The sequence below is a fragment of the Dunckerocampus dactyliophorus genome, chromosome 21, assembly GCF_027744805.1.
Source record: "Dunckerocampus dactyliophorus isolate RoL2022-P2 chromosome 21, RoL_Ddac_1.1, whole genome shotgun sequence".
Taxonomy (NCBI): domain Eukaryota; kingdom Metazoa; phylum Chordata; class Actinopteri; order Syngnathiformes; family Syngnathidae; genus Dunckerocampus; species Dunckerocampus dactyliophorus.
Window position 1 is genome coordinate 6528025 of NC_072839.1, and position 13710 is coordinate 6541734.

Below are 13710 nucleotides of genomic sequence, written 5' to 3' on the forward strand. Positions count from 1 at the left end.
GAAATACATATTTATGTAACTAATATCTGTCACATCTAATGGCACAACAATAGTGCAATAACACACCATATTTTCCTGACAGTTTTGGAATGAAAAATCTGATTTTGTACTGTTGCGTAAACACAACTCGGGGGTCTATTGTGGACCCTTCAAAGCCAGACATGGGTCCTGACAGCTACATTAAGCTCTTTAGAATGGACCTCTATCTCAGCGCCTTCAATGCAATCTCATTTCCTCTTTCCTGCGCCATCAGATAACATCATTACCGTGGCTTGTATCGGTGTTGCACGCGCGGCTTACGTTTTAAAAGTCAAGAATTAATTAACTCCAAGAAAGCAGTTTAACGTACATGCAGAATGTGTAAAAGATATGATGAGAGCCAATGTGTTAAATAGTCGCGAATGGCTCAGAAGTTATATGCGACGGGCAAAACGGACGAGACGGAAAAAGTGCAATAAAATGCTGCTCGCCAGCTTGTAGCTTCTCACGATCGCTTTATCATTAATTAAATTGGCTACCTGAGGGATCAAATAAACTGATGTAGTCCCTGAACTGTTAAACAACTCATTGGAAAAAAAAGTGAAGGGTTCAGTGAAGGAAAGGGTATGTCAAAATTAAGAATATGAGAGGAACAAGTCATCAAGTAACATGGTTGAACGCAGTTTTATGAAAAATGGGTCAGTTTACTTCACAATGTGTTGTAGTATCGTTAAGGTTCCTTCATTATCGGACGTTATGCGAGTAAATGTAAATACAAAATGGTGATTTTGGTTATGTAGATAACCTCTTATGTTGACGTCAGCCAGCCAGTCTGAGGTTTCTTATAATGCTACAACAAAAATAGGCAGTTTTTTCCGCAGAAAACAAATCCCATTCACTGTAAATTGGTCAGAATATTTAGTACAACCAATCCAGCGTTTATCGAGGTTAATTGGTTCCGGAGCTGGCCTGACCATGATAATTCAATTTCCGCGCAGTAGGAATCTGTATTTATTTAATATCTCATAGTTGGAGCATAGATAACCTGTTTATGACCTTCTAAAAACATTATTAGAGCCTCTAGACATGAAATAACACCTCTATAGTCACCTTTGCCCTCATATTACCCAATATAGTAGACATAATAAGAAAAAATAAGCCATTTAAGACATATAAGGCATAATATAGACTCACAGATACATTTGGGGAGAGTTCCTTGTTGTTTTTTTTACTTCCTGTTTCTGTACAGTACTTACGGTGTAAAATGCTTCATATCACCACAACGTACGTTTAGTTCATTCAGCCATTTTTATGCTTCAAAATGCTTAATTTAGGCCAAAAACATTGTCAAATTGTTTAAATTGGTTTAAAACTAATAGTAGGACATATTCAATCACAAAACAGCATTGTTTATTAATTCATCTATTTGTGAAAAACTAATTTGAAGTGCAAAGTGGCGAGGGATCACAGTACAGCTAAAATGTACTACCGGCATACATGTAGTACTGTTAAAAAAGTCTCAAACCTTTACACATTTATGTCTTTATGCTTCACGGATATTGTTTTTTGCCACTTTGTTTGGTGGTCCTTGAATGCACCACAGACATTTTTCTGGGTGTATCAATCTACTGTATAACTTTGTTGGTGATTTATAATATTACTGTTTTTTTTTCGCTTTCCATTTTGATGAACTACTTCAACTTTCTTTTTGTAAATTTTCCTCTCGCAATTTTGGCTTTACTCCAATATATTGTCTTTATTTTCAGAACATTAGAACTTTTTCTGCAATCTAATAAAAAAAAAAAAATACAGGTTTATTTGTTGTTTTGTTGTTTTTTTTGCGATTATTTTTGAAATTACGGTAATTTAAACTACGACTTTTTCTTGTTAGATTACCAACATTTTACTTATTTTGACTTTATTCTTTTAAAATTACTGCTGATTTTTCCATTTATGTTTTTTTTTTTTTTTTAGAATGTGCTGCGGCCCATAAAAAAATAGCCATGGGCCACAAATGGCCCCCGAGCCACACTTTGGACACCCCTAAAATAATGCATGCATGAATTAATTATTTGACATCTGTGATGCCTTATTTATATGTTTTTAGGCTTTTCTTCAATGAAGGTCAGTCCAAATGGATATTTTTTCACACTACAGCCTGACTTTGTAATATTTGGCATGGCGAGTGATGGATTTAACGCGACCATGAGCCAAACACAAAAGACAGCCAGCTTAATTAATAGGGTGCAGAGCTCCTCCATTCATTCTTATTGCCAGTTTTCCGATAGATTTCAGTATAATGGCTCCACAGTGCAGTCCGGAGGGCGGGGAATTGTGTCGAGGGTCATTCATCAACGAGGCCGCACATGGCCACTTGGCAATAGGAATACGCTATTTGAAATAGAAGCTTTTTAACATAGCTGTCTCGTCTTTGTTTGAATGTCGCATCTGTTTTTATTCATCTATCCGCCCGATAGATGCCACATGTCACCCGCTGGGAATGCTGCATTGCACTTTATGTATACACGCCCACCATTTGTCTCTCACACGTACTTTAATACGCAGCGAGATCAAAATGGCGTGTTGGTTAAGTGTGTAATTCAAACTGCCTGTCTGTGTGGCAGGTGCCCATCAGTCTGCTGTGCTTTTCATACCTCTGTAATTACCTCAAACTGGTACCAGGGCCAGATCTAAATCTGTCCCTCTTTAATCCATGGCTCCGAAATCAATCAGTAGCAAGCAGCAGCAAAGTCAGTGTTTGTTTGCATAGATACATGTGAGATTTGCATCAAATATGGAATTATTTTTACTTCATTTAGTAGATAGTAGCGCTCTTGTACTTACTTTCCTTCCCTTGTCTTCCTATTGTTGGTCCGTCAACTGTTGAACGTGCATAAATCTAACAAGGTCCATGGGGAGCACCAGGGTAGACTGGAATATCGACTGATGGCGCAGTGGTGGGCGACATATACCGTTTTTATGAGGCATATTCCTGCAATAAGTGCGTTTTTTTACACCAATTTCACCCCAAACAGCCATCCAAGTCAGTCTCTGTGGCGGTTTCATACAATTAGCACACTTTATTTGACAAGTCCTCAAATACATGAAGTTAAGTACTATACTGACATTATGTAATTCATTGCTAAGGTAAATGAGATGGGCTTTCTATCAAATAACAGCCCATTTGTGGAGAGTAACCCTTTCAATACCGAAGACGTATTTATATGTTTTATAATCCCGAACGGCTAAAGACAAAGAGGTGACGACGCAACTGCACAGTAATGGATGTCACTTTTAGAGCAGGTTTAAGCCATAAAAACAGCCACAAGTGGCAGAAGTGCATTTGATAAGAGCTCGGCATGGCAATTTGAATGGAAGAAACATACATGACAGCGTCATACATGACAATTTTAATGCACGCACATGCACATGGGTGCGCGCGTTTGCCTGCACGCGTAGTTCATGGTGTTACATTTAGGAATAAATTGTTATTTTGATGTAAAACAACTTTTTCTTGTGTTGTTTATCTTGTGGTATTGTTGTTTAGATAGTTGAGCCGTCACAAAAAGCAAAACAATTGTGTCAAAGTGAACGTTATGCTTGAAATGTATCTCTTTCACAAGCTGGTTTTCTCCCTTTTTTAGTCAGGAACTGATATTTTCCTGAAACTTACCTGTGTTCTACTGATGATTACTAAAGAACAGAAAACGGTAGAAACTGTCCTTTTTTTCCTGATGAAAGATGGGAGTCTAATCTTTCTTTTGGTGGGTTCAATGTTTATATAGCCATATAGCTCGTATCTAAAGTTACTTGGTAAACTTTTTTCGTAAACGGCTTGTGTTGCGTCAGTCACTGCCGGGTGGGCTGGGACTTGATGAGCTGCCGGGACCTAGTTGCACTGTATCTTGTAACATTTGACATTTCAACATTTCAGTAAAATTAGCTACAGGCTGCACTTTGGACACCCTTGGGTTACACTATGCAGCCGTAGGGTGGCTTCCTGGTTAGGGTATTGAAGGTTTGAAACTCTGCTGTCCATTGGTGTGAATGTGAGTGTGAATGGTTGACTGCATACGCTGTATGTGCCCAGGGATAGGCTCCATCATTAAAGGTATAGAGAATGGATGGATGGGTTAAATTATCCCTGAGCTATTTCAACATTTATGGCTTGAGTCTCGCCTGCAGTTATTATGGAACCTCCCTGACTCAAACCACTTAGATGATCATTCAGAAAAGACTTTTAGGGCATGTTTTTTTCTCTATAAAACACGACAAAAGCCCGCATCCTTGTCCACATGATTGCTGACATCGTCTAAATGTTTGTTTGACATCGGCCCTATTGAAGCCGCGGCCCTTATTATTGCGTTAAAAGCCTGCTGCTTCATCTTGCAGCTGGCCCTGGGTGAATAATGATGCAGCGTAGTCTCTCCTGGCTGCCATCCCCAAACCCCTTTTTAATTGGCCATTAGGAAGATGTAAGGGCTGCACAAAAAAGGGGGGAAAAAAGGCACACAGTCAGTAAAAAAATGCTTTTTACTGACAATGGCACATTTATTGTAGCTAAGAAAATAATTTCTAAAGGTAATCAGAAATCTCCTTTAATTGGATGCTTTTGCACTAATTAGTAGTTCATGGTGCTGGACTGGAGCGGTTAGCTTTAGCCATGCACCGCTCATTAATAAACAAGCTCCATCATGACAAGATGCTAACTTTGGATCTCGCTGTTGTGTTTCACAGTCATTTTTATTGGCTTCACAGTGCTCTCTAGCCTGTGTAACCTTTGCTACTGGTCCAGATTCCCTTAGGTGTGGTGCCGCCTGTAACACACGGGTGTCTGTTTTCCTGGTCTTTCGCCTCCAAACAGGTTTCACTCTGTGCATTGGTTTCAGCACCGAAGCAGTGTTAATACATGCTGCTCTTGAATATAGTTGAAAAGCCAGCATATCCAGAAGTGCTGCAAATGTGTGACAGACAGTATGAATTTCCTGTGAGAAAATAAACAGCAGTTCCACAACTTTACAGAGAGAAAGATGACATATTAAAGGTAATTTTGCATTATTATGATATATTATGTTATATTATTACTATTATATATTCATATCATAACATTAATGGTTTTATTTGTTCTAAAAAAATGTTGACAGTAATAACGTTAAGCATCAATTTGTGGAACGATGCATTTATCAAAACAGACGTGCATTGTTTTGTGACTCAGTTAAATAAAAATGTGTTTGTCCAGTCATTGTACTTTTCTTAAAATTTATGTTAAAATCTCATCCTGTCTCGTTCTCGTGGACCCGATCTCATGCAATGTGTTGTTTTGTGAGTTGAGAGAGATCACGAGTGCTGGACGAAGACTCGAATGTCACCGACTCACGGGTTCAGCTTGTTACACACGATTCAATTCAGTGGGTGACTCATAAGAACTCGAATCAGTGTCAGTATCAGTGGAAGGGGCGTTGCAAGGGTGGGAGAGACAGACATTAGGAGGAAAAAGTCTCAATGACACCACGATGCTGCTTTAGTTATTACTTTCCATTTCATAGGAGCAGATCCTAGTACATGTTCTAAGATTTCAGTTAAATTTTCACTTTCACTTTCCTTTGACCCATCAGAAGAGTTGAGAGACATAATGAAAGGCACAAAGTTAACTAAAAAGAACAAAAATGACATCCTGAGGTCATAAGGCGAGTTCTTTTTTGTAGGTTCTAGAAATGTACCCGTATTTAAAACACGGCCCCGCCATAATAGCAGAAACACAAGCTGTGATAACACCCGGTATCTCTTCATTGTCTTTGGAAGAGAAATGACCCAGCAGAAGCAGACTTAAAGCTGTCAGCCTACACTGTAAGATACAGCAAAGTATTAATTACAATATGGTCTCCCCGGCGCTTGAGCTGCTCTCACCCTGGCTGTGTTGTATCGACAGCATGATCGAGGAAGGTGATGTGTCACAGCAGTAAAAGGCACACAGACAGCAGTATAAGGGCTGAGCCTGAGGCGACTGGCCCGTGATTGCACTCTTTTTTTTTCTTTTCCCAGCTTTTTCCCCGATCGGATACAAATTACATCGCACAATATTAATGACTATGCAGCGGATGGCTCTCCATCGGTGGATTATACACGTGCTGTCTTCCTCTTTCACACAGAACTAATTCAGTCATGCTCGGGTACCGCATGTACAATGGAACCAGAACCCACCGTGTTCTTCTTCGTACGAAAAAGTGCCCACTAAAGTTGACATCGACACACATGGTCGACCGCGTTTGTCGACATTTCTATGAAAAAGTTTACAGTATGTCAGGGGTGTCCAAAGTGTGGCCAGGGGTAGTTTATTTTTTTAAAAAAACCCCACAAAAATGGAAAAATCATCAGTAATTTTACAAAAATAAAGCCAAAATATTTTGAGAAAAGCATTGCAATATAATGAGAAAAAATAATGTCATATTATGAGGGGAAAAAAAAATCATTTTAGTAGCATAAAGTCAAAATATTAAATAAAGATGTTTTTTTAAGTTATAATATTATGAAAAAACAAACAAAAACAAATCAAGTTGTAATTTTGGGTAAATTTGGTTGAGGAAAAAGCTATGTTACGAGAATAAAGTCAAAATATTATGAAAATAAAGTCAGAATTCCGAGAAGAAAATTGACAAGAAAGTTAAATTTTTAAAAAACCCCCAGCAGAATTGGAAAAAAAAACAGCTGTAATTTTATGAGAATAAAGTCAACATATGAAGAGAAAAAAGCTGTAATATTAGGAGAAAAATAATGTCATTTTAGTAGCATAGTGTGGAAATATTGAAGAGACAATTCTCTTATTTTTTTTAAAGTTGTAATATGAGAAACAAAATAAAGGTGTCATTTTTGGAAACATAGGTTAGGGGATAAGTTATAATATTATAGGTATAAAGTCATAATATTGTAAAAAGAAAATGTAGAAAGAGTATTCAAGGAGAAAGTTGAAATATTGGGAAAAAAACCCAGCAAAAAATGAGGAAAAACGCGAAAAAGACAGATGGTCACGCTAATAATACGCTTTTCACGTACCTATATCACAAAGCTGAGATGCAGTTTTTTATAGAACTTCCTAGCACATCCACATGTGTTGCTTTCCATCTTTGCATTTTTCACGATGTGGCCCTCGCCGGAACAAGTTTGGACACCCTTGGTTTGTGTCGACACGTCATCACTATCGCAAAGCAGCGTGAAACGCCAACAGCAGCATTGCTACTGTCTCGCCACACAGCATTAAAACGTGCAGACGAGGACTTCCTCTTCAGTGCAAAGTAAGCTTCAACATAAACTAATACCAGTATTAACCTGGAGTCTGCCACAGCCATTTCATTTTTTTCATATTTTTAGACAGCACACAACTAATGATACGTTCAAGGACCGCCGAAGAAAGTGTGAAGCTTTATCAGTGAAGCATTAAGACATAAACATGTGAAAATGGTGAATCAAATGTGTTTTCTCGGACAAAATTGTGTATTTTTTTATATGGTATGAAGTCAAATACATGCGTCAATGCGGGTTTCTAAGATTTCCATCACATCAGCGTGATCAGGCATTGCTTGAAAGGCTACTATACTGAATATGTTGTCATTGGGATGTATTTCAGATTGTACTGTACTGTATATCATTTGCATGTGTTTCCGTGCCTCTTATAAACGCATTGAAACTCGACGGAGCATTCGATACGCACTCACAAAGCCTGCTGTCCAATTTGCTGCGTTCACTCTGTGGCCTCTGAAACCTCGCTCTTTCCAGTTGCCTGGCAGTCACTTAAGCGGTGCCGAAAGCCGACTCTGTGGTCTCGTTTGACTGTCGTGACATCGACCGGGCACGTGTGATTTTCCACATAACGAGACTTACTGGTACTGTCTTGCATCCGGCGTTTCCCCACCGGGCTGCTCTTGACGCCAGAGGCAGATTGTAGAGACTCACCGACTGACCCGTTAAATTCACGTTTTAGGTGATGGCCGTTAGGTGGCTTTCTCTGAGACAAAGAGATGTTTGTCACATGACTTATGCGCATGCGGTCTTTCTTCTTCTATGGTCACGTGGTTCCGTCTGCGTGTCTGTTCACAGCGCCACACGTAGGTGTGCCGTCTTCATGATCGAGCACAAGAATTTCACAAGAAAATAAGACAAAGCCAGAGGGAGGGGACAATGTTTACAAGGACACTAAAACTACAGAAGCTGAAATATATATATATTTTTTTAAGTATATGGATACAATAAAACCTTACCTGTTTAGTAAAATGGCAGAATGTTCTTGAAAAAGACACGCTTTATACGCGCATGACACCTGGGTGCATCCGTATCCGTAAACACTTCATTTTTGTACTGTATTCACAAATGAATTAAAAATAAACTGAAAATCATACATATTTAGTTAGTTAGTGGCTGATGCAGCAGCTACAATCTCCAAGCTAGACATAATTAGTGTCCTCATTAGACAACACTGCAGTCCAAGTCTACTCAGGTTTCAAATCATTATAGTTGTGCATTACTTACAGTACAGACACAGTCTCCAAGGCAGAAGCGTTTTAGAAAGTATTCCGTAAGTATTCTGTAGCAAAAAGCGTGCGTATGCTCGATAGATAAGTCACATTTTGTAAGTCTATGGATACAATAAAACCTTACTTGTTTAGTAAATATCAGAATATTCTTGAAGAAGGCACTTTTAATACATGACATGATACCTGGGAGTGTGTAGAAACATTTCAAACAACCAAAACTTCATTTTTGTATTCACAAATGAATGAAAATAGACTGAAAATCATACGTGTGTATTTAGTTAGTTAGTGGCTGACGCAGCAGCTGCAATCTCCAGTTACTGTCCTCATTAAACAACACTGCTGTCTAAGTTGGCTCAGGCATTATGGAATTATAGTTGCACATTACTTACAGACACATCATAACAAAAAGTGTATGCTGTGTATCATTCAATTTGTGTGCCTCACGGCGTCACAAGCTCAATTCAATTCATGATTGCGGCTACTAGGTGTCACCGAAAAACCAACCACCACCAGCATCTGACTGTAAGTCGCAAGAGCAGCCAAACTAGGAAAAAGTGCCACTTATACTCCAGAAAATACAGTACTTGTGTAATTTAGCAGCTGATTTTGCATATGAAATGGCATATGACTATTTCTTCATGTTTTTTTTTTTTAAACAGAATAGTTCAATGATCTGCTAAAAGCCAGGTAGAATAAAGAACTCAGTTGCAGTTGGCGCTTATTTGTGTAAAATTGACTTGCGTGTTTGGTCCGGTGGTCTGCAACACAATTGCCGATGTTGCTTAAGCAGCCTTTGTGTGAGCATGTAATTGAATTTGTCTCAGCACACATCATCTTGGGCAAATAAAGTGTGGCGGTTGCAGGAAGTGTGTTTCAGCTGAGACGAGTAATTGAATGAACTGAGGGCTCCTATTAGTACGCGGCGCGGAGATGGAGGGGGATTACCACTGTGAGCTGGAGTAGGAAGCATCAAGTAGTTGACCTCATTGTAGTCGAGTCTGTGCAGGCTTTGAAAGAGTTCTCAAGGCTACGCAGTTCAAAAAAATGTGCATAATCTACGTTTGCTTTGATGTATTTTTGACGTCTCAACGTGGTCTCTGTGATGCTCTATAAAGATGAATAACTTAGATGCATATATTTTATACATATGCAATACAACTAATTTAATAACAGCAGATTAATACATAAATAAATCAATGAAGCAACAAACACATGAAATATAAATAATTTATAGCAAATAATATATTACACATACATCTAATGATAAAAGATATATTTGATATAGATTAGTGTAATATGATACAATATGGAAGTGCATATATACAGTGTACTGTATATATGCTACAAAATCATGTTGTGGTAACATGAAGAATGTAGCTTGGCATTGTTTTGCAGGAATGAGCATCACACATACTGACTTTTCAATTTTGTGGTTCCTTTCCTCTTATTGCCTGGAGGACACAATATCTGTGATTGCCATTTACCACCGCACACTTTTCTACTCCGTGATATTTGGGATTCCAGCGTGCGACCACAGAAGTTGGTGTAAGTGTGTTTTCTATTTCGTTGATCCATCACCGTCATCACAGATCAGTCCTCGCTTATTTGGGGGATACGGCATCGAACTTTATTGTTTTGTGTTCCGGCTCCTCCAGATCATTTTTCTACTGGCTCTGTCCTTGGTGCTGAATCCACTGAATGTTCCCGGTGAAAAAGAAATGGCTCAAATCAAATATTTGCTGTTCTGTGCTCTTTTACCTTTCCCTTCCTAAAATATGTATTGTAGTTTATTTCCATTTAAATTTGTCATTCATTCTTTCATTCATTCATTATTTTACATTTTTATTAATTTACAAAAACAGGAATTTGCTGCTGAATTTACAAGCAAACTATTTTATTTTAATTATTTTTTCATTATTTTATTTGTTATTATTAATTATTATTTGATATGTTTTTTACTCATACATTCATGAACAATGTTATTTATTATTACTTTATTTTTTAATTAATTAATTTTATTTTATGTTTTATTTTTTGCAGGGCTGTTGCTGCATTAAAAATGACAAAAGATTCCAAACAGTGCATCTACACAGTGTTCGCAGCGCTTCCCTTTTCCCACATTTTGTTATGTTACAGTATGGATTACATTCATTTTTACACAATACCCCATAATGACAAGGTAAAAATGTATTTTGTTTGTGATTTTTGTAAATATATAAAAAATATATTTACTATATTTACTAAAAACATTATTCTTTAAGGAATTTGACCTCCATTAGGGGTTATGTTTGTCCCTTGTGGACATTGCTTAAAGCTGCAAGCAGCATTGAATGAGCTTTCGAACAAAGTGCATCAACTATATTCTTCATCATACTAGGACAGGGGTGTCCAAAGTGTGGCCCGGGGGCCTTTTGCAGCCCGCAGCTGTGATTTTATCGGCTCGCAGCACAGTCTAAAAATGCAATTTAACAAGGAAACTTGTTAAAATGCGGGAAAAATGGGAAAATCAAACAAAAGTCAAAATATTAAGAGAAGAGTTGTAATCTAGCAAGGACAAAAATGTCATTTTAGTAGCATGAAGTTGAAATATTAAAGAAAAAAGGTTTTAATCAAGTAAAAACAATTAATAAAGTTGTATTTTTTGGAAACTTAGGTTGGGAGAAAATCTATAACGTGGAAATAAAGTCAAAACATTAGGAGAAGTTGAAATATTTGGAAAGAATACAAAAATAATCAACAGTGGAAATTTGACCAGACTTATGTCAAAATATTAAGAGAACCATTTTTTAATGAGAAAAAATTTTGAATTTTATGAAAATAAACTTGTAAAATGAGGAAAAATATAATTTTAGTAACAATGTTGAAATAAAGCAAAAATATATTATTGTTTTAAAATATATAAAGTTATAATTATGAGAAGAACATTTACAGGAGGAAATCTGAAATTAAATAGTTGGAAAATTAAAAAAAAAAAACAGCAGAAATGGGGAAAAAAAAACAGCTGTAATTTTACGGGAATAAAGTCAAAATATGAAGAACAAAAGTGGCAATTTTACAAGAATAAACTTGTATTATTATGGCAGAAACATCATTTTTAGTAGCATATCACCTGTACTGTATTACAAAGGTGAAAGGCAGTTTTTTCTTGCGCTACATACTGTGTAGCTCCTTAGCATATATACAGTACATGTGTTGGTTTACAAAGTATCGAAGTGGCCCCTGCATCCTTGCATTTTCCAGTATGTGGCCCTCGCTGGAAAAAGTTTGGACACCCCTGTACTTGGATATCATCATGCTCCGCCTGCAGGAATCTAGGATACGGTCTCTTGATGGACACACAGCATACGTCCGTAACAGAATCTGACCTCCATTAGAGGGCTATGTTCGTCCTTTGTGGACATTACTTAAATCTACAAGCAGCGTTGAATGGACCCTCGCACACACAAAGTGCGACTATGTTCTCATCATACCAGGATATCATCGTCATCACACATAAACAATATCATTGTTGAGACCAAATTAAGCACTACAGTAATGTCATGAAATATACTATAATAACTCAAGTACACCCTTTCAGATGCAATAAACCTGAAAGCCCTAAGAAAGTGCATGTTCATAAGTATTCACAGCCATTTCCAGGACGCTGAGAATCACCCTTGAGATGTTCCCACAGCTTCATTGGAGTCCACCTGTGGTAAATTCAGCTGATTGGACATGATTTGGAAAGGCACACACCAGTCCACGGTATCGTCCAAATTCCTCAAAAAACAAAGAAGTGAGCTTTTGTTGTACTCAACCCAGACACTCATTGATTCTAAAACGTCAGACATGACCTGCGAGAAGGTTAAAGATTAGAAAGTCAATAGAAAAAGCAGTATTGCGGGAAAACGTCATGGTATGGCCAGAGGATCATATCACTTTCCTAGCAGTCCATCATTCCTAATTTACTAACAGTCCTCGGGGACAAATGTGCATGATTTACGCTATGACATCTCAGAATTAATCCACAACTTCCTACAATATCTATGTCGGAGTAATTCACATAATCATTCTTTATTATGTTATGATTGTCCGCAAGCCCTTCTCTGTTTTTCCATCTTCCTGCCTGTCTGTTACCGTTTCACTTTTTCTCCCATTGTTGCTCAACATCTTCTCCAAGCCCTCATCGCCCTCACAACACATCATTGGAATATTCTGAACAACTACGGTCAGGCGTGAGGCAGCCACAGTAGCTCATTATGCACAGACATGACATGGAACCAATTCAAGGTGATTCATGCCACCCATCCTGAGGCTTGTGTGCGTGTGTGCGCGAGTGTGAGAGCGAGAGAGAGAGCGAAAGAAAAGGGCAAAGAGTTGACTGTCACTCATACTGTTCGGCAATCTTGTGTTTCAAAGTGCTATTGTTTTCACCACACTGCGGTACAGGGGAGGGCATAGAAAGAACAAGTGGATCGGCTCACACTGAGCTTGATGGAGTGATAAATAAGGAGAGGGAAGCGATGCTGAGACGTTCGTAGCGTAGTGGTTCACGCAGCTCATTTTCTCACAGCTGGCACGGCGTCAGTTCAGTTTAACAAATGTCAGAATGTTCTCGAAGAAGACATTTTTAATACGTGACATGACGCCCGGGCGCATCCCAGTGTGAAGGAACATATCAAACAGTGGTATTTTAACACCAAAACTGCATTTTTGCATTTGCATATAAATTAAAATACGCTGGAAATCATACATGCATATTTAGTTAGTCAGTGGCTGACACAGCAGCTACAATCTCCAAGCTAGACATAATTAGCTTCCTAATTAAACACTGCTGCTCAGGGATGATATAGTTATAGTTGCACATTATTTACAGACACACAGTTTTCAAGGCGGAAGCGTATTTAGAAAGTATTGCGTAACAAATGGCATCTGGTATGCTCTGCATCAGGGGTGTCCAGACCTTTTCCAGTGAGGGCCACGACTGAAAAATGAAAGGATGCAAGGGCCACTTCGATGTTTTGTAAACCAACGCATGTGGCTTTGCTAAAAACTGCATCTCATTTCTCTGATTATTGGTGAAAAAGAATATTATTAGTATGAATTTCAGTCTTTGCTGTTTATTTTAATTATTCCAAATATTTCAACTTCCTTCTTAAATATTATTTTGTAATATTTTGACTTTATTCCCATCGAGTTTTTTTCCCCAACCTAATTTTCCAAAAAT

At 37.9% G+C, this 13710-nt stretch overlaps 1 protein-coding gene across 1 annotated transcript in view; it reads left to right on the forward strand.

Moving 5' to 3' along the window:
- The window catches only part of kcnh2b (potassium voltage-gated channel, subfamily H (eag-related), member 2b), a 281282-nt gene that overhangs the window by 72022 nt on the left and 195550 nt on the right, over window positions 1–13710 (forward strand). The window lies entirely within an intron of this gene.